Here is a 20,756-nt window from a genome sequence, read left to right on the forward strand (position 1 = left end):
CCTTTGCTATGTCTCAAGATATGTGCTCCAGTGGATTTTGAGTAATTTAGGTTAAAAAATATATATATATCTATAAACGTGCCCCGGTATGCCCACCGGGGCGCGTACCAGCGCGCTACGCTAGTTCGCGCGCGGAAAGCTGATTGGCTCTCGGGTGTCTGTCAACATTCCAAACAGTCCGGAGCGGCCGCCATCTTGAGTCTCGGTAGGATCGAGACACAAGAGGTGGCCAAAAAAAATGACCAAAAGGGTGCAGAGTAGACAGACCCCCACTGACCCCCTAGGTTTGATGTGGGGGCCATAAAAGGGCCCCACGGGGCAAAACATTTTATTTTTTATTTTTTCGATTTGCGCGGGGGAGCGACGGGTACGCGCACCGGGGAGCGAACTGGGGAGCGTACCATGGGGAAAAAAGAATGACAGAGTTTTAAAAAAATGGAGCATTTTTTTTTATAAATTGGAGGTAGTTCTTAAAAGAACTGTTTTTTTTCTTCTTTTTGTTGTTTTATATTTTTTTTATTGTTTTTTGAACATTTTGTACTTTTTTTGGCTTTTATGAACAATTTTATATTTTTTTGGTTATTTTTATGGGGACAAACAAAAAACAGGGAATTGTAAACGGCTCAACTGGAGCAAAAAAAAATCACGAAAAAATTAAGATTTTTTTGGGCAATTGTGGTTGTCACCAGCACGGTTGATGAGTTTAATGCTTTGCTCACCATAGGTAAATGTTTTTCCACAAAATATACAACTGATTTTGTATTGTCCAAACTGGGTTTGTATGTTTGGGACCATCTCCCTTGTCTCTGGACCCGATGGAGTGGGTTGCTTACTTTTGGAGGTGCTGGGAGAAGATTGGGGAGGGTTTCTGGTCATTTCTCGGACCTCTGCCGCAGCATAGTTGTTAGGGTGCTGGCGTTGCATGTGGCGAATCATGGTGTTATTGCCAAAAGAGTACTTTTTGTTAGGGTTCCCCCTGGAAAGTACAGTGCCACAGATTAGACAAGTAACCCTTGGCGCATTTACTTTCTTGAGGTCCTTTGGGATTGAAAAAAACTCCCAGATAATGTGCTCTTTTGGCTTATATGGGGTAGTATCCTCAGGTAGGAACCTCCTCCTCTCCTCCTCCTCCTCCTCCTCCTCTTCCTCTTCTTCATCTCCACCACTGTGGTGTTGTGGTGGTCCTCTTGGTGGTGGTGGTGGCTGAGATGCTCCTGTTGCTGCTGCTACTGTAGCCATTTCTGAGTACAAATAGGTAGTAATAGCTCTGGAAACAGGTCTTCCTCACTCAAAGTACAAAGTGTGAATGAGGAAAAAAGGTGGGGGCTTTCATCATTAGGAAAACAAAACTGTCCTGAACCAATGAAAAGTGTTATTTTCAGGTCACATGACCAGGGCTTTTATCATTTGGAAACCAAAACTGTCCTGAACCAATAAAAAGTGTTATTTTTAGGTCACATGACCCGACGCGCTTACGCTACGCGCCCCGGGGCGCGCCCAGGGGCGCGTAGCGTAAGCACGTCGGATGCTTACGTAGCACGATCGTATGCGCTTGAGTGCTTCCGGGTGCGCTTACGCCGTGCGTATCACGCGGACGCGGCTATGCGACACGTCACGATGATGTTTTCGTTCGCGGCAATAGCGCTAACGGGACGCTCACCGGTACGCGCACAGGGTCGCTACGCAAGACTGCGCTTACTGGTGCGCTCACCGGTAGGCGCCCCGGGAGCGCTCCAGGGCAAAAAAAAAAACATGAACAATATACATAAAAAAATAGTATTACATAAATATACAATATAGGATTCATTATAAAACATATTACATTTCATAGCTATAGAAATTTGCTATTAAAAAACCTTTGAAATTCACTGAAAAAACATAGGTTTGAGGCCCTATATATAGTTAGGAATTAGCATTTAAAAAACCTATGAAATTCACTGAAAAAACCATAGGTTTCACAACAGTTATAGTTAGGAATTAGCATTTAAAAAACCTATTAAATTCACTGAAAAACCATAGGTTTCACACCAGTTATAGTTAGCTGGAAATGTTACTGACATAAAACCATTGAAATTCCCACGTTATAGTTAGTTGGACTCACTATAACCTGCGCGCCTGCAATGCACTGCTGATGACGTCACATATTACATCACTCATGACATGGTCAGTGACATCACTCATGACATCACTGATGACACCATCCTTGTGACAGAGTGACAGACCTCCTTTCAGTGTAATGTAACCCTTGAAACACATATTCAAAAATAGAAACTAACATTTTCAAACAAAATGGATACCCATACCAGTTACAACAACCAATTCAGTAATTCCACCATTTATATACTCTTCCACTCATTCACCAACAGTTCTATATAGTCACTCATACATATACTCACTCATCATATGTAGTGATACACCTATACATCCTGTTACACACCGACAGTCATCCAAAAGTTACTCACACACATACTCACACATGCAAATAAACTATTGAACATCCATTTATTTGCATATACAACTATACACACACTACCACCTTACTGCTAAGGAAACTTACACATACTTACTCTCTTAAACAATCACTTATAGAAACACATATTTATTTAAACAGGAACTCTTACAATCTCTCACTCTCACATATACTCACGTATATACATATACTAGATTAAAACATATATCGTTACTAATAAAGACACTAGTGAGACAGTCATTCACACACTAACACACACATATAGATACTCATCCACCCATACAGTCCTGCACGTATGCTGTCTTCAAAACACATACAAACAGTGAGTCAGTCACCAACCCATGCAGCCACTTATGCACAAAGTGAAACACTGATACATATATTTAAATATTTAAACATTACTCGCTAATATATGTATTCACTAAAATACACTTAATAAGCCAGTTAACCAATCAATTAAAAAAAATCCATTTACACACTTGTTTAACCATTTATTCTTCCATCGACCTTTACAAATACATATGTAAAACATATTTCTTTTTCAGAAAGACACACATTCACTGGATGGTGTCATCAGTGATGTCATGAGTGATGTCACTTACCATGTCATGAGTGATGTAATATGTGACGTCATCAGCAGTGCATTGCAGGCGCGCAAGTTATAGTGAGTCCAACTAACTATAACGTGGGAATTTCAATGGTTTTATGTCAGTAAAATTTTCAGCTAACTATAACTGGTGTGAAACCTATGTTTTTTTCAGTGAATATATATATATATATATATATATATATATATATATATATATATATATATATGTATGTATTAAAATAATTGTTAACATTTTTTATGTTACATTAATTATTTATTCATTTTAAGTTTATTTAAGTATTTTAAGTATGTTTAAATTCATTATATTTATTATTATATTAATTTTAAATTACTTTTAAGACATTTTAAAAATGTGATACTTTTTACTTTCTATATTTTTACAACGATATTTTGGAGTCGATATTTTTGTACTTACCTGTTTGAAGATAGGAATTTGATATTCTGGCATTCTATATTTTCTCCACGATATTTTGGCAGGCCGATATTTTGTCAGTGATCCATCGTTATCAGTCTTAATCCTACAACTTCATTTAGGTTTAGACGGTCCATATATCATCCTACCCATCAAGAAATATGACAGCCAACACACCCCCCCTCCCACCATTGTCATGTGACCTATACCCAGCCAATGAACACTTCAACATCACACAATCCACACGAAAGGAGCAGCAAGGTTTTAGACTTTGTTAAACGCACTGGCAATAGAAACAAGCTGCACCACCCCTGGCATTACGAAAGAAGTCAAAACCCATTAATCTATGGATACAACAGAGAGGACATTGATTTCATTACAAGACCGGAGGCTACCATTATGCATACAACTTTTAATGCAGACTCATGCCCAAGCTTATTCCAGGAAAAGACCTTGCTTTTAGGCACTACTCAAATTACATGTAACGCATTACACATACCAATCAAACATGCACCCATCGAAACAACAAGACATGAATATACATCATAAAACACAGTACCTAAACAGAAACATCCAACATGTACCTAAATCTTAAATACTGCTAGGAGCATGAAACAAACTTGCTCACATAAGATATAACAGGCTTCCTCTCTTTCACTGAGAGAACAACATAACATGTACTAAAACAACCACCAGACAGTGACCAACAAAGTAAAGAAATATAGAGCATGAAATGCATATCAACTACACCAAACTAGGTGCTCACATCATACCATAAATATTCAAAATAACACACACCGCTTCTGCTGCGCAGTTAAACAACTGCACTCATATGTCACACCATAAACATAACACCACACTGTGGACGGCACCATCATACAACTACAACCATTTTTTTGGGTGTAGACCACACTTTTCAACACATGCAGGAGACATGCTTTAGTTGTGTACCAAAGGTGCCATGGACCCTCATGCAAGCAGGAACAATGGGCCTGCTGGGACCTCATAGATCAACAAAAGGCAGATTTAGCAGATCTGCTTCACACAGCCCTGTGATCCGGTGCCACTGCACCTGCTGAACTAATGATAGCTGAAGTAGTGGGGCTCTTGGAAGAGGAGGAAGTGGAAACTACCCCACGCTTCTCTAACCATAGAAGAGTATAAAGTAATCTATTCCCTCCACAAAGCAGAGCATACAGGGACACATCCTTCTCTCAGGGTTGGACACTGCTAGGGGGCACAAAGTTTGACCCTAGAAACTCCAAATATAGCTATTTTGCAAGGAGTATACACCAATCGAGCACAAAGGGCATTACTAAGACTGGCGAGACTTCATCTGCAGGTGAAGCAAGTAATTTATATACAGTCCCAGGACGGGTCTGACATTAAATAACCCTGGGCGGAGTTCGCCGAGTTGCACTACGTGGCACTATGCAAAGTGCAAAAAAATACTCAGCCGCACTACGCAGAGCTACGCGAGCGGCTGAGTATGATAGAAAAATGCAGTTTGCGGTGATTGCACAGTGCCGGATGCTTGTCCGAACTGTGTAATCATTGTGAACGGCACCATGCACAGTGCAAGCTGCCCCTGCTCTCCTTTTCTGCCGCTCGAGTAGATTTTTACTCGAGCAGCAGCTTTCTCAACGCAAACGGGCAGTTTCTTAACGCAAGCTGTCGTGAGGATAGGCGACCACTCGCAATGAGAAACCTAACCCCCGCGTTGAGAAATCTTGCCGGGATGTTGATTTGCTCGCGCTCGCCAACTCGATGTTAACGTTCGCAAATGAGGAAATATCTTGCCGAGAGGTTGATTTTCCTCACTCGCGGTCACCAACTTGACGTTGACGAACGTGAGTGAGTAAAGAAACTACGCTACGCAACGCAAAGCAGAGTTTTTCAGAACTCCGGGTCACTCGGAATGCAGGAAATTCCGCAAAGCCTCCGAGCAGAACGGAGTTCACCGCCCAGGGTTAACATTAAAGTAATTTCTGTTGCCTTGCAGCACCACCATAGATGACCACAAGAGGGTATTGTGATTAATGGCCTTATAAAGTGTCTTGCTACAAAAGGAAATGGAGTGGCAAAACAACAAAATAATATTTTACTTGGGGCTCATTAAGCCCATGTACCAGAGCAGTCAGCTCCTCCATAGACAGTTGATTCTGCTCAAAGCACCCCACAGGGGCACCATTTAGGAGTAATGTGCGGTAATATTCGAATCCGATTGTATGCCGCCTATTTTGACCACTGTGGCTCAATCAATATGGCTGTGCATCTTTTAAAAGTGGGTATGCTGTTAACTTTCCTTGCTTTGGTATCCGTATCTGCCTGTGATCAGTTCCTGTGTACTAAGAAGCCGCTACCGCATGACTCAAATAGAGAATAAAGCCATTGTTTTCAAAACGTATAGAGCTAGCCTTGACAAACTGGGGTGATGGTTAATTAATTTTTTTATATGCAACAAATGCAAAAATAATAAGAAAAAAAATACATCACTGGATAAAAGTGGCAAACACAGTCTTCTAATTAGAATGTGAACCAAAAATATAGGAAAAGTATTGGCACATCAACCCTGGCACGGAATTTGGGAGGATGGGCACATGTGATCAGGGAAAAGAGAATCCTGGTACTCAAAGAGAATGAGTTAATGGCTGATATTGGCTGACTCGTTCCTCCATGCTGTATGTTGGGGTAGGTGGAAGCAACAGGTGAATGAGAGCTGAAGAAAATGGAAGTAGACGGTTGACCTAAAAGCCCATCAGCGGTTGCATATAATTATGTTTTGTTTATTTACAACATTGTTTATTACATTAGGCTGGCCGTACTGCTAGTCCTGCCTCTATGGCAGGACTGGAAAACAAAGGGCAGTCTACAAACTAATTCCACAGATCGACATGCATTTAAAGATTGTGAGAGCAAACTTATTAAAGGCCATCTTCAATCATGTGGAGTGTGCCTTAAAGTTTGCTAAAAGTTAGTTAACTCAACAATAATAAGGTGTTTGAACATACTGTTGCAAACCACATTTCTGCCATTTCTTAGTGTAAGAAACAACTAGTATCACTTTGGCCAAATGTAAAGGTACTAAATTTACAGGGCTTGATAAGAATGAAAGGCAGAGTTGCCCCTGACATTCAAGATCAGAACTAGAGATCCCTGGAGACACCAGTTGCTAGTGTTACACTCACGGAGCCATCTTCAATAAAGGAGTTCAGCTTTAAAAACAGTCTGAAGTCATCCACTAAACATAGGTTCTTGCAGAGAGAAAACTATTTTAAGCTGGAAAATTTCCGCCAAACTTTTTCAAAATCAGGCTTCTAGGGCAAAATGAGGAGAAATCAAATAAGCTTCACAATTCTGTGAAATTAAAATGTTGTGCATTTCAAACACTTCGACTGGCAAACGTATGATTTTGCTCAACCCTAGTTTAAAGAGCAGACTCGTTGAATCCACCTTTAAAACCTACACGTGATGTGACATGTAATAATTTTTCAAAATCATCCCGATGCACATGGCACATTTTTTCTCTAGATGGCTGGTGTCTCAGTAAACCTTTGGTTTCAGTTCAGGACCCAGTTTATATGCATGTATGTGTTTGTATTTCAGCATTTGTACAACATCAACCTAGATAAAAGGCAGTGGGATGCTGTACAGGCAAAGGGAACGCTACTAAGGACTTTGAGAGAGTGCTTGCTTGAGGAGTGTTACTGCATCATGGTGTACTGTTCTTTAAAGAGGTGTGTCTTCAACTTTTTCCTTCATTTCTTTAGAGTTGTGCGGCAGATGTCCTGAGGGATACAGGAATATCCTTCCAGATCCTGGGTGCAGAGATGGAAAAGGCCTGAAGCCATTTTTCTTTTTAACACTTCTTTGTCTGCAGTCTGGTGCTGTCCTGACTGCACCTGGCAGCAGGTGTGCCAAGAGCCGTTTAAGAGTGTAAGCTTGATAGTCAGATATGCCAGTCATGGTGGCATTGTAAACAATGCAGCTGGTTTATAAGATGATGGGGGACCAACAAAGGGAACCAAGGGAGTGCCATGGGGATGGCGGTGATGTGATCATATTTCTTCAGACCCTGGATGAGACAAGCTACAGCAGTGTGACGTTCATAAGGCGAGCAGCCTTGAGTCTGAAAAACTAAGTTCTGTGGTGATTCCAAAATCTCAATGCGAGAGTATAAGGGCTCGAACAACAGTTCTCAAGTTACTTCCTGCAAGGAAACGTTATTGTTTCTTTAGCAGAGGGGGCTGGCATTCGGCTGTCCTTGTTTTTTAGGCGATGTATTCATTGAGGGGAGGTTGGTGTCAACTGCAAATCCAATTGACTTGACAATGGGTAGCGCCTGGGGGGGTCAAAGCCATCGAACTGCACGTTGTTGAGTCAGGTTTGTGCTATTTCCCACTTGTTGTTCTTGGCAACGAACAGGATGACCATCTGGTCACCGGCATAAAACATGGCAGGTTCACTTAGCCTTTCATCCTTCTGAGGCCGATAAACGAGCACCACTGAGTTGGCTAAGACTAGATGTCTGCTATTAGGGTGGAAGTATGGGTTCTTTGCTGAATTAGAGCTCTATGAAATAAACCATTAGATTAACGTTTTGCAAAGGAACCTCTACGATTTTAAAAGCTCCAGCAAAGTAGAACATGTGAATTGGTTTGCACTTTGCTAAACTTTTGAAGTCCATACCTCCACCTTTATTCTCTGCTTCCAGAGACAGTGACTCCCGAGTCCTGAGGTCTGGGGTGAACGTGTGGGCAGCCTCGTTCTCCATGACCTCTGCTGACTGCCAGCTCACATTTTCCAAGTGCAGGCGCAGGCAAACGTGTCTTTTCACAATCAGAGAGCAGTACGTGCCGCGGTGCGCTCGTGCGGTGACAGCAGCCAATCAGCGCGCGCCTGCTGATAACGCGAGAGTTCAGCAGACCTGCGGGTGGCGCCACAACAACGTAGCCACGTGCTGGGTTGAAATACCACGGGAGGGCTGCACGCGGCTGGCCTCTCTGGAAGAACCATACGAACTCCATCGACTCCAAAACAGAGCTGTGCCAGGGCCGCAAGTTTCCAGAAACATCTAATGTCCATTACCGTGTTTACTGGTGGCAGCAGTGGCGTTTATGGCCGCATTAGCTTTACCTGCTGACGATACAAACATGCTCTGCTTCGCTTGCATGGACGCGAGGGCACATTACCGCTTCCGTGTTGATTCAGTGTTAGAGATCCAACCTGCTGAGGCCGGAGGGTGTGGAATGGTCACGGGGACCTGCCCCCACCAAAATGTTCATTCATTTACAGGCAGGGTAACAGCAGCTAGTTGGTACCTCAAGTCTCTACCAGCCAAAATTTGAATTTCTGACAAATAAACTAATGCCCGTTCTCACGAGACTTACAAACAACCAGCATTTACAATTGCACCGATTAGTGTGCAATAAGTGGTTTCTGTGTCCGGAAACGGCTGAGCCCAGGTGCCACTGCACCTGCTACGCTATTGATAGTTACGATCCTGATTCAAGGAACGGGGTTCAAGGCGTAGGCACAACACAGCAGAATAAGCTAAGGCCGGGAGAGGGAGCTGCCGTTTGACAAAGCTGGACACCGAAACGCCCTCGGGCCTTGAAGGCACGTTTGAGTTTGGATAACGGACGGCAGCAGGGCCCTGAAGGCATATTTCTGTGACTTATCTACTAATGGTTTTACAACAGATAAAGTTCTGAAATAATGAATGAATGCAAACACACAACCGAAGGGCACAGGATCCAATGTTCGTTGCTTGCATTACCGCCTTTGGCAGGTTCGCGGCACCGCGGCAGGGTGGGGTGCAATGGAAGGTTATTATGTGCCAGCCTGCTGGGGCAGAAGTCTCAGCAGTCCCAAAAGACATCTTTTAGGTGTTTTAGTGACTAGTGAGCCTGTATCCCCTGTGAACAAGGGGGTGGGGGTTCTCCAGGAAGGTGCCCAATTAATAATGCTGCTCTCAACATACCACCCGCTGCTGCAGTTGCATTTCTAGGCATAAGATGGCAGCAGCGTGAACTGCCCAGTGTGGTCTTGTCAACAGTGTGTCAGACAGACCCAAGTTCTAATCCCAACTTCCTTATTTAAACAACATGTGTATTCCTTGGCAAAAACTCCCCCTCAGCTCCTGTCTCTGCCAAACGAATGTCTAGTCTACACAGATTTACAAACAATCGGACATTTACTTGTGCACCAACGAATCTGTGATAAATGGTCTCTGTGCCAAGTTCCCCGAGCCCCGGTGCCACTATACCTGCTACACTATTAATAGTCACACCCCTGCGTTCAGCCACAAGACCAGATCTTGGCTCAGAGAAACACTCTCATCAGTTGTAAATAGTTTCTGTCTTTCATTCCACGCTCACAATTGATGAACTATACATTTAAAGAATCTCTTGACAAAGGTTTCAAAGAATAAGATGCACGTTTCTCACACACTGTTGTGTTAGTCGTTGTAGAAGCAACTTTCATTCATACAAGTCAATGCACAAGCAACATTCTATATACAAGTTAATGGGGACATATCATTCTATTACGCAAGTTAATGGAGAAAACCATTCCATCATAAAATTCAATTGAGGAACGCTGTGCTATCAAACAAGTTGATCATTTATTTCACATTTGTGACAACCACATATATATATACATTCTAGAAATAATCATTGCACCTTGTTGTTACACTCCAGTACTTGTTTTTCTGAAATAATTAATTGCATATATAAAAATGATTGATTTCTTATGTGTTTCTGAGCCAGGCATTTTTTTTTAGTAAACTTTCATTGCGTAAACACTGTGATATGTGAATGCGAAGAGGCTACTTTTGTTGTTGTGTGTTCTATCAAACAGGTCAATGTATTGTATTGTATTCTAATTGCATTTATAAAGCACTCACTACCCCTGATGAGGGGTTGAAGAGCTTTTTCAGTGAGTAACATGCTACTCCGGAACCTTTAAAGGATTAGTGGTGAATTAGTATACTGAAATATGAAAGTAATTTGAGTGGTGGATATGTTAGTCAGTTATTTGGATTGAGAAGGGTAGCAGAGAGATAGAAGAAGGAAAAAGGTTTGCATATATATAGCTCGTGTTACCCCTGATGTAGAATCAACTTTCCATCTAACTCGTCAATGGAGTGTAACTTGTTATGTAGAAGTGAAAGACGAGTAATTTTCCTGTATAACTAATCAATGGAGAAACTATTGTCTACTAAACAAGTCAACCAGAAGAACGTACTCTGAAACATGGAAATGGACAAGCAACCGTAGAAAAAGAAGTCAACAGATAAAGAACTTTCTATCAAGCATGTCAACAGATAAGGTATAATAGAGTATTTAAACCTTAGGTCTTAAATAACTAACCACATTCATGAGAATTCTGGGGGTAATGGAAGTGAATTTATTCCAAGACAGCAAGTACTCTTGTGTTCGACAGTTATCCTTCGATAAAAACATGCGGTATAGATGGCACCCACGTCTTTCCTAATTTTGAGTATTTATCGGTGAAAGGTGATTCTCATTATTCACGTCTCGAGCACATGAGTACGCTTGCGAAAGAGTCAGTCGATTGTTCTTATACGATTCTAAGCAATTACTTTAGACAATGTCATGCATGGGGATTGTCAACCAGAGAAAGATTGTACTGTATGTACGTTATATTGTAGTGTTGCCTCATAGATTGTTGCTTTAAGAGATTGTTGTCAGAAGGGTTTTTTCTGTCAGATTAAGTAACAAGGCAGGGTTTGTTTAGCGTAATCTGGTCGACTATGACTCCCAACATCATTAATTCACAATATCTTCATAAAGTATTTCCTCTAATTCAACCTCACAATAAACATATCTCTGGTGACATAAAATGCATTATATATAGATCTTAATGCACATTGTTACCAAAGATGTGTCTTCAAAACTTTTGATGGCCAAATATACTGATATATCCGACTCACTTAAAGGTAAATCTTAACCCATCTTCAAAATTCCCCATGCAACTTCTAATTGTGTGCAAAACAAACAAAAGAAAGCAATACCTACATTTTATATTGCACTAAAATATTGAAGCCTCTAAGAACTGACAATACAACACCACAGAATACACTCATTTTAATGACCCCCGAAAGACATGATTTCTAGTTGTCTGAACCGGCAATAGATCAAAACTAATAGCAGCAGGTACATAAACCCACTGAGCTAGCATAATAAACTATACTGCAGTCTATACTTTCTTTGCTCTAAAGAGGATCCTTAATGTTTTGAAAGGCAATTAAACATTTTCAATGACAGTTATCAACCAGTGCCAACCCCATGAACCTTTCTCGCGATTCTCTACCCCTTCCCCCCACTCCGAAGAAGAAATCGTATCAGCTACTCGTTTTGTGTGACCTGTACGAATCATAGGGTTTTTTTTCGTTCTATTTTTCTACTCCTTCTGTTTGAACTCTACTCGTCACAAATCTCTATGTCCTACTATGATCTCTGCCTTGCTTAACTGCATATTGTTGTAAAGCGCTCTGATGCCCTCGGGTCCAGCTAGCGTTATATAAAACTCCTTAAAAATAAAAAATACATTATTACAAGTCACTAGCATCTTGTGAAACATCAATTGTTTTGGGATGAGGGGCCTGTAGCAGAAATGTCAATGCCGCGTTACCAGCCTATCTCAGGTGCTTACTTTCAGGGCCGATCAATTGCACTGGAGAAGTGTGGCTCAATGGTTAGAGCGGCAGACCCTGATGCAGAGGTCTAGCCTGGGACCAGGGTTCAATTCCCCACCTCGGCGGGTCTTGGGCTCAACTTCCTCGGACCTGATAATTCTCGCCTCGGTGCCTATTCTAATCATGGAGTCCCACTCTGCAACTCTGGGCAATAGCTTGCTTAATCTCCACAACGGCCCCCACAACGCTAAGGATGCCTGGCCTCCACCTTGGGGGTGCCCAGGAGTGGACGCCTCACAGGGAAAGGCCAGGAAGGGTTCCTCAACGATATTCGTACAAGCACCGAGATGCCCATGGGTGATTCGTGTGCTATACAAGTACCACACATTTACATTTACATCACTTTTCTGCACTTCAAGAAGGGAAAATAGCATTTGTGATTGTTGACTGTCAATGAGAGATCTCTGCCTTGGCTCGCCTCTATCCTGTTATCTGATTAGGTGACTATTCTGGGAGAACATTCGGAAACCTGCTGGCTCTGTTTATGCTATAATTTTGGGGACCACTTGCTCCACAAGAGGAGTATATGTGGATGTGAGATACTGACGAGTGATAAAAAGTTTGAATGCGATTTCCTGGAGCTGTATCGTGAGGGGCTGAGCTGGCTCGCGCTGAGCTGAGCGACTGTTTTATGCTCCTGCAGGGTATAAAGTGAATTAATTCAACGTGCTCTTTCTACAACTTACTCCTATATTTCTGGGGAAAGGGTTTAGTCCTGTGTTAAAATGTCCATTTCTCTGAATTTTGTTAACCATACCATACATTTCATTATATACTTCCCTCGTGTGCCACCAAGGTTTGGTTCATGCAATTAACCTTTGATGGCCAAAACCTTTTGGCTTTACCAGTGATGATTTAGTCCACTTGCAAACAAAAATAGGACTCCGAAAACTATTCAAATCTGGGCTTCAGGTGAAGAAGAAGTACAGGCGGATGTCAGACATTTTATGTGGTTTCTGCTGTATGTGATCGAACTGCTCGAAAAAGTGAGTAAGTGTGTATAGTATATATTTTTTTATTATTAAAGAAGAAAGGCCTTGGTTAACAGCAGGCCTAACAAAATCCCAGTCACTCCGGTCCCTCAAAGAAGGATAAAGTCGGTTCATCGCATGTTGTAGGTGACCAAGGCATTTTTTTTTTCATTTGCGTTTTATACACACAAACTCGACCCGAAGGTTTTGGTGCGCTTTACATGAGCACCTGTTGTGTTACAGACAGACACATTCATTTTTGTTGGGCACTGGGAGATTAAGTGATTTGCCCAGAATCACAGGGTGTTGAGCGTCATTGCCGAGACTCGAACCCGGTTCCCCAGCTTCGAGGTTGACCGCCCTACAGTTAGGCCACATCCTCTTAACCAAGATGCTACTTTTTTTTACGTTAATTTCCATTTTCACTGTGATATACAACAAAAACTGCATATTAATTACTCATTGCAGCAGTACAAAGTACATTGTTTAGAGAAATGGACAAGTAGATAACAAACACTGTTGTCTGGGGCAACATACACATTTTGTTGCTAAATCAAAGATTAGTCAACCTGTAAACGTCCCTTCATACCAAGGGTCATGGTCCACCTCCGTATTTTAGAGGTGCTCACTTGCATCAGAAACAGCCGTGGAGGTCTAACCTACCCCGGCAGGCACTATTCCTGTGGGCTGCTGCAAAAGGGGGAACGAGCCAATTTCAGGCAAATAACACTTAAGTGGCCCCCAGCTCTCCCGTGGCCTGGACGCCAAGGGTTGAGTCATGGCAAATAGTTCACTATTCATAAACAAAGATGCTACTTTGTGATGAAAAACCACTTAACTGCGGCGGCAATTCCGCCGCGGAGCAGCGGTTTAGCGCAGTGAGCGGGCCGCAACGGCCAACGGACGTGCGCAGCACTACGGAGGTAGTGCGCGCGATGGCCGTTGTCCGTCAGAAGCAGCGAAGGGGCTAAACACCTAAACAATAACGAGAAAAAAAAAGAGTCCAATTCTCCGTTATCGTGGGCTCTCTATATGTTGTTTATCTCTGATCTCATGAGAAGACCCTTGATGCTGGGGTTCAACTGGGGGCAGCTCAGCGGGCAGGAGGCCGGAAGTGCCAGCGACGGGGAACTGGAAGATGGCAGAGGGCTGGCTCACACAGAGGTTGTGATGGGGCCTGGAGGCTCAGGCTGGCACATCACTAGTTCCTTGTGGAGGTCAGCAGGTACCAATGGCAGTGAGGTAATAAATATGGTTATTTACATAGTGCTTTCAAGAACCCTCGCTAGGCCTAGTGTGTAGGGATACCGCGTGCATTCTCTTACATCAGTATGTATTTACTTTTATGCACTGCCCAGCACAGAGACAGAATTTTAAAATATTGTCTATCTATTTTCAGTAACAAGATGGTTGTGTCCTGAGGAAGACACTTTGAACGTGTCGAAACGCGTAGACGGAAACCATCTCTTCATTGTATTATTTAAACATTATGCATTTGTCAATTAATTACTGAAAGAAACCTTTTTACTGTTTTTAATCAATATATCAATGATTCATCTTGTGATATTTTTACACAATTTTTTTAATTGAATTTTCTGTGCTAACTTTAGTGCGTTATTTTTATTCTTCATTCATCACTAATTTGTTACCTGAACTATGCCAGTATTTACATGTTGTCTGGGTGTTTTATTTTCCGCAAATTAATTGCCCTGACCCAGGAACTCTATCCTTATCAGGGGGTCCTTGTTTCTATACATAATAAATATGGTTATTTACATATTGCTTTCAAGAACCCTCGCGAGGCCTAGTGTGTAGGGATACCGCGTGCATTCTCTTACATCGGTCATAAAGCGCGGAACGGCCTCCCACCCCACACCAGAGCCTCCTCTTCAATTCTGCAAGAAGCTCAAGGCCTGCTTTTCAATTAACCAACCTACCACAGGCAGGGCTAGGCACACACAACTGCTCAACGCCAGGATACCCTCGCGGGGGTTTACCCAACCTACCACAGGCAGGGCTGGGCACACACACCTGCTCAGCACCAGGATACCCTTGCGGGGGTTTACCCAACCTACCACAGGCAGGGCTGGGCACACACACCTGCTCAACGCCAGGATACCCTCGCGGGGGTTTACCCAACCTACCACAGGCAGGGCTGGGCACACACACCTGCTCAGCACCAGGATACCCTTGCGGGGGTTTACCCAACCTACCACAGGCAGGGCTAGGCACACACACCTGCTCAACACCAGGATACCCACGCGGGTGATTAACCAATCCTAGCCAGGGCTAGGCACACCTGGTTAGCACCAGGATACCCTTGCGGGTGATTTACCAGCCCTAGCCAGGGCCAAGCACACACACCTGCTCAGCGCCAGGACACCATTGCGGGTGACAAAGCACTTTACAAATACACATAACAGAGAGAAATTCCACGAACCCCTTTGAAAACAATTGTTAACAGCTTGTAGAGGGCACTCTTTCCAGCATTGTTCACTCTAAAAAGTCCCTCTGTCTGTCTCCTTTAGACAGACTGATAACTACCTTGTAGCTAGCATGTGCGCACCTCACGCCAGACCACAGGTAAAAATCTAGACTTCGGTTAAAAGCCACGTTTAACATGTATGTAAACGTTTTTAGTTATTTCCAGGGAGGCGACTGGAGCAAAAAGCAATCTGCCCAAGGTCACAATTAGGTCAAGTGAGGAGCAAAACGGGGTCTCCCAGTCTGAGGGCAAACATGCTACCCCCTGACCACATATTCAACAAAACGTACCTAGGAAACATTCTCTAAAGTTTCCACAGGCATCACATGTACAGTAGAGCATAGCCCCGACTGTACAAAGACACTTATCTCTCTGTAGCCACCACTACAGCTAGTGGCACTATACAAAGCCGTGGAATGAGTTTGTGTGTGTAACGCGCCCCCTGGGTGGTCCAAATGCCATTCGTTTTAAGTTGGGCAAATGTTTTATGTGTAGTTTGTGCTTTGGAGGGTGGCAGCACTTTAAATGGAAATATAGAAGTGCACTATTTAGAGTAATGGTTTACTCCTGAGAAGTGCCAGTACTCTCCAATTAAATGTATTGCAGCAGTGGTGAAAAGTGCCGGTACTCTCCTATTAAATGTATTGCAGCAGTGGTGAGAAGTGCCGGTACTCTCCTATTAAATGTATTGCAGCAGTGCTGAGAAGTGCCGGTACTATCCTATTAAATGTATTGCAGCAGTGCTGAGAAGTGCCGGTACTATCCTATTAAATGTATTGCAGCAGTGGTGAGAAGTGCCGGTACTCTCCTATTAAATGTATTGCAGGAGGGCTGAGAAGTGCCAGAACTCTCCCGTTAAATGTATTGCAGGAGGCATCAGAAGTGCCGGTACTCTCAAGTTAAATGTATTGCAGGAGGAATCAGAAGTGCCGGTACTCTTCAGTTAAATGTATTGCTGCAGTGTTGAGAAGTGCCGGTACTCTCCCATTAAATGCAGTGCAGCAGTGCTGAGAAGTGCCAGTACTCTCCCGTTAAATGTATTGCAGCAGTGCTGAGGAGTGCCGTTACTCTCCCGTTAAATGTATTGCAGGAGGGCCCAGAAGTGCCGGTACTCTCCCGTTAAATGAATTGCAGCAGTGCTGAGAAGTGCTGGTACTTTCCCATTAAATGTATTGGAGCAGTGCTGGTACTATCCTATTAAATGCGTTGCAGGAGTGCCGAGAAGTGCTGGTACTCTCCCATTAAATGTATTGCAGCAGTTCTGAGAAGTGCCGGTACTTTCCCGTTAAAAATATTGCAGGAGTGCCGAGAAGTGCCGGTACTCACCCTTTCAAATTCAAGAAGTGCAGGTACTCAGTACCTGACAGTACCCGCCCATTTAAAGCACTGGAGGGTGGCATGAACACAGAAATTGACAAATAAAAGAACAAGTCATTTAAGCACCTCTGTGTCAGAGAAGAGAAATCGCAGCTACCCCCACCTCCCTCTGTGTGTTTTGATAACGTGTGTGGGGGGGATACTGTCCAGTCTAGCTGATAACACACAGACACAGGACCCGGAGCCCCTCACCTCCTGTAACAAGACACCCGTTAACTTCCCACCACCTCCCACCCAGGGAAGCGTGCCCCAGATCACACAGAGACACACAGCCCTGGACACAAGGTTCATACCCCGGACCGCAAACACTGCCCTGTGAACACCAGTGCCGCCGGCGGGAGCTCGACCTCTGGCAGCGTTTGACGTGTCAGAGAGAACAGTTCACGCCAGGAGGGAACTCCCCACCCCGAAACCCCAAAGTCACCTTCGGGCACCCCGGGTCCAACTTCACACGCACAGAGGGACAAAGTTTGCTGCGTAAACGAGGTGCAAACTGGCAAGCAGCCCATGCGCAGGGCGAATGTCCCCACATCTGGGTGACATTACATAACGTGCCCAGGTGGTGGGTGGGTACACAAATCCAATGCCCCCGTGCACTGTGCCACCTGGGTACACAGTTCTCACTAGCCCATGCCCCCCTGCACATTGCCACCTGGGGACACCTCTCTCAGCTAGTCCAATGTACAATGCCAGCTCCGGGCAGACAGATCTGGGGGCGGGTGGTACTCACAGAATCCGGCTCCTGCAGCTGAGTTTCTCTGGGGGGGTCTGCGGGCGCAGGGGGGCGGCATAGCTCCTCACCCTGCCATGCTGCCGTGCCTGTGATGGAGGCGCTGGGCTCCGGCTCTCACTCGGGTCTCGGCGGCTTCAGCATCCAGTTACACTTCCTCGGACCAGGGCGCCTTAACCCTTTCAGCTCCCGCGGGAGCGCTCAGACCCGCAGGCATCACCCGGCGCCTGGGAGTGGACGTCACTGGGGCTGGCACGGAGTCAACTCAGCGGGGCATGGGGGAACGTGCCGAGCGCCGCGCTCAGAAACGGATTCGCCTCTAGGCGCTTTCCTGTCTGTCAACATTCAAGGTCAAATGGACAGGGCTTTAGATGGGATGGAAAAAAAGTGCCGGTTCTCTAAAGGGAGCGTGACCTATGTAGTTATTTATGGGCGTGGCTTAAAAAGTAAAGTACATTTCTGGGATTCTGATAGTGTGGCGCCCACGGGGGATTTTGATTCCTCTGAGTTTTCTATTATTGCATTCAGATATAATAAGCCAACTCACTTATACCGAACACCAGCCTGCGCCGTTGGCTCTGTCAGTGGTTGTCTGTGTGCGCTCAGCAGAGAGGCCAAAGATCGGATGGCTATGTATTCTGAACACCTTTTTGACCCACGCAGGGGCACTAAGAAACTCGTACTGCCTTGAACCTGTACAGAAGCGCTCTCTATCCTGGCCGTTATAACCACATGGAGGAGACCCATCCGAAAATAAGCACTACACAAGAGTAATCTGCTGAACAAAAAAAATACGAAAACACAACCTCACAGAAATAGCCAACGCTCTAATGGAGTGCAAGATACAGTAAAATGCGAAATATAAACAGGAACTAAAACACCGGTATGAATTACCCGAACATGTTAATTATTCAGAAATCAACTGGGCTTTCCCAGTAAAGTTAATAGCACGTCTCTAGGGCCCCATAGGGACCTTTCTCAATATCCATACTAAAATACTACGGGATCTGAGACCCGGAGAGACATGGCTCACTTAAAGCCCTGCACATGGATTTATTGGCTTTGCAAGCTGTGAAGTTGCCAAATTTGACACGTTTCAAACAGCTAATATCGATCTTCATACACACCTCTAAATACGGATGTGTGAGAGCAGTATTTATACAGTACTTAGCGCTCCAAATTTTGATTTAAAGACAAGAACAGTAATTTGTTTAGAATCACACAATGCGGATACGTTAGAGAAGCCAAGATTCAGTCACATATTCCTAATTCTATTTACTGGCATTTGTGATGCAACGCTTGCGGACTGGCTGCTTCAGAGTCGAGACGAAAGTAGTGGTTGTTTGTCAGCATTCATGTAGTGTACATTCACAACTAGTGTGGTTACACAACGCTTTTGTCTTGCCTGATTGGTTGAGGGCGTGACTTACATTTGTGGTTGGAATAGTGTGTGGTGTAGATGTGGCCTAAGCCGGAAGTGGTTGGAGTTGTGTGCGGCTCTGAATCATGCACACGGCTTCTGCACAAAACCACGCTTGTGTCGAAAAGTGTGCATGTAGGAAGAGCCCTGACATATACACATGGCTGCAGATGTCACTAGTGCTGCTACACCACACTCCCAGCCAGGTCAAGCGAGTGGGCCCGACGGATCCCTACTTCCGCCTAGTTGTAGACTGTCAGTCAAGCTCAACGAATGCAACCCGACTGCAGCCTTGAGCTCAAGGAAAGCTACACAAATATACACTTGTTCATTTCTTTGGCATTTGCCAAGGGTAGGAAGACCAGGGTCGGGGTCTGAAAGCTAGAAGTTGCCTGGTTACCAGAGTAGGGGTCTGAAAGCTAGAAGTTGCCTGGTATCCTAATACTCTGAGGGCCCAGGATGTACTGTTCCTTCAAATTCAAAGAGGTACATTTGTCATTTTTTAAGTATCAATTTTCATTAGACTTCCTCCATTCCAGGAAGGCAATTCAACGCACAGGGGGCAAAAGGTAATAAAAAAATGATGGGGGATGTTTTTTAGAGATTAAATTGTAGGTCCCTAATTGAATGTTACAATGTTTAAGGAACACCGAATGCCGGACAACTAAGACTTGACATGGAGGCATGTATCGCTTGACAAATAACCTCTTATCATTGACTCCTGATGATGGCCACTTTTTAGGTCTCGCCTGTCGATGCGCATGCGCATCGAGCTTGCGAGACTATGGGGGCTTAAACACTCTTTAACCAACTTGCAAGGAATCGTGGCGATTCCTTGCAGTGCCCGTGAAATTTAAGCTCAATGCGCATGTGCATTGAGCTTAAAAGCGCGTGCACGGCCGCTAGGCCGTGCCTCCCCTACTCTCCTCCCCCCTCCTCCTCCTACTCTCCTCCCCCCTCCTCCTCCTACTCTCCTCCCGCACCTCTCCCCGCTCCGCCCCCTCCCCTGCCCGCCGTTTCGCATAACACAGAAGCTTGTTGTTTTTTTTTACCCGCTCCGCCCCCTCCCCTGCCCACCGCATCGTCCTCCTCCCATCACGCTGTTAAGCGTTGTGCCTTAAAAGAAGCTAGGAGCACCTCTCTGGTCAATCATGCAAGACACCGAAAAACTCTGTACAGAGGATCACAATCAACAAAACACTATGCCAACTACAAGCTCCCCCAAAATGTAACATGCTAAACGTCTGAAAATATGCTTCATAGCCGCACATAAGGGATGAAGCGCTATATAAATGCGACAATAGACTACATGTTAGACACAAGTCCTAGTATCTTCATAAAATGACTGGTGCTGCTCTCTAGTACTGTGGTATTAAATATTTGTGGGTTTTGGATAAACTATCTTTAACAGGACACGCTACTAGTAGAGCTGCCATGGGTCCTCATGTACCGTCTGACACTTTCAGCCTGTCCTGGCTTCTTAGATAACATATTTTTGGCTGCTGGAATTTTTAAGCCCATTTGTACGACATCACCACTTACACTACAAGTCCCAGAAT

General features: G+C 44.2%; 1 protein-coding gene across 2 annotated transcripts in view; it reads right to left on the reverse strand.

Annotated features, from left to right (window-relative positions):
• PDE4C (phosphodiesterase 4C) overlaps positions 1 to 17,900 on the reverse strand; it is a 1,034,448-nt gene extending 1,016,548 nt beyond the window's left edge. The window contains exon 1 of one of the 2 annotated variants that reach the window (XM_086946998.1): positions 17,778 to 17,900. The gene's annotated coding sequence lies outside the window, so the exon portion shown is untranslated. The remainder of the gene's footprint in view (positions 1 to 17,777) is intronic. The other variant, XM_086946997.1, reaches the window with a different exon arrangement.
• Between the last annotated feature and the right edge of the window lie 2,856 nt (positions 17,901 to 20,756).

Source organism: Lissotriton vulgaris, chromosome 12 (genome assembly GCF_964263255.1).
Source record: "Lissotriton vulgaris chromosome 12, aLisVul1.2, whole genome shotgun sequence".
Taxonomy (NCBI): Eukaryota; Metazoa; Chordata; class Amphibia; order Caudata; family Salamandridae; genus Lissotriton; species Lissotriton vulgaris.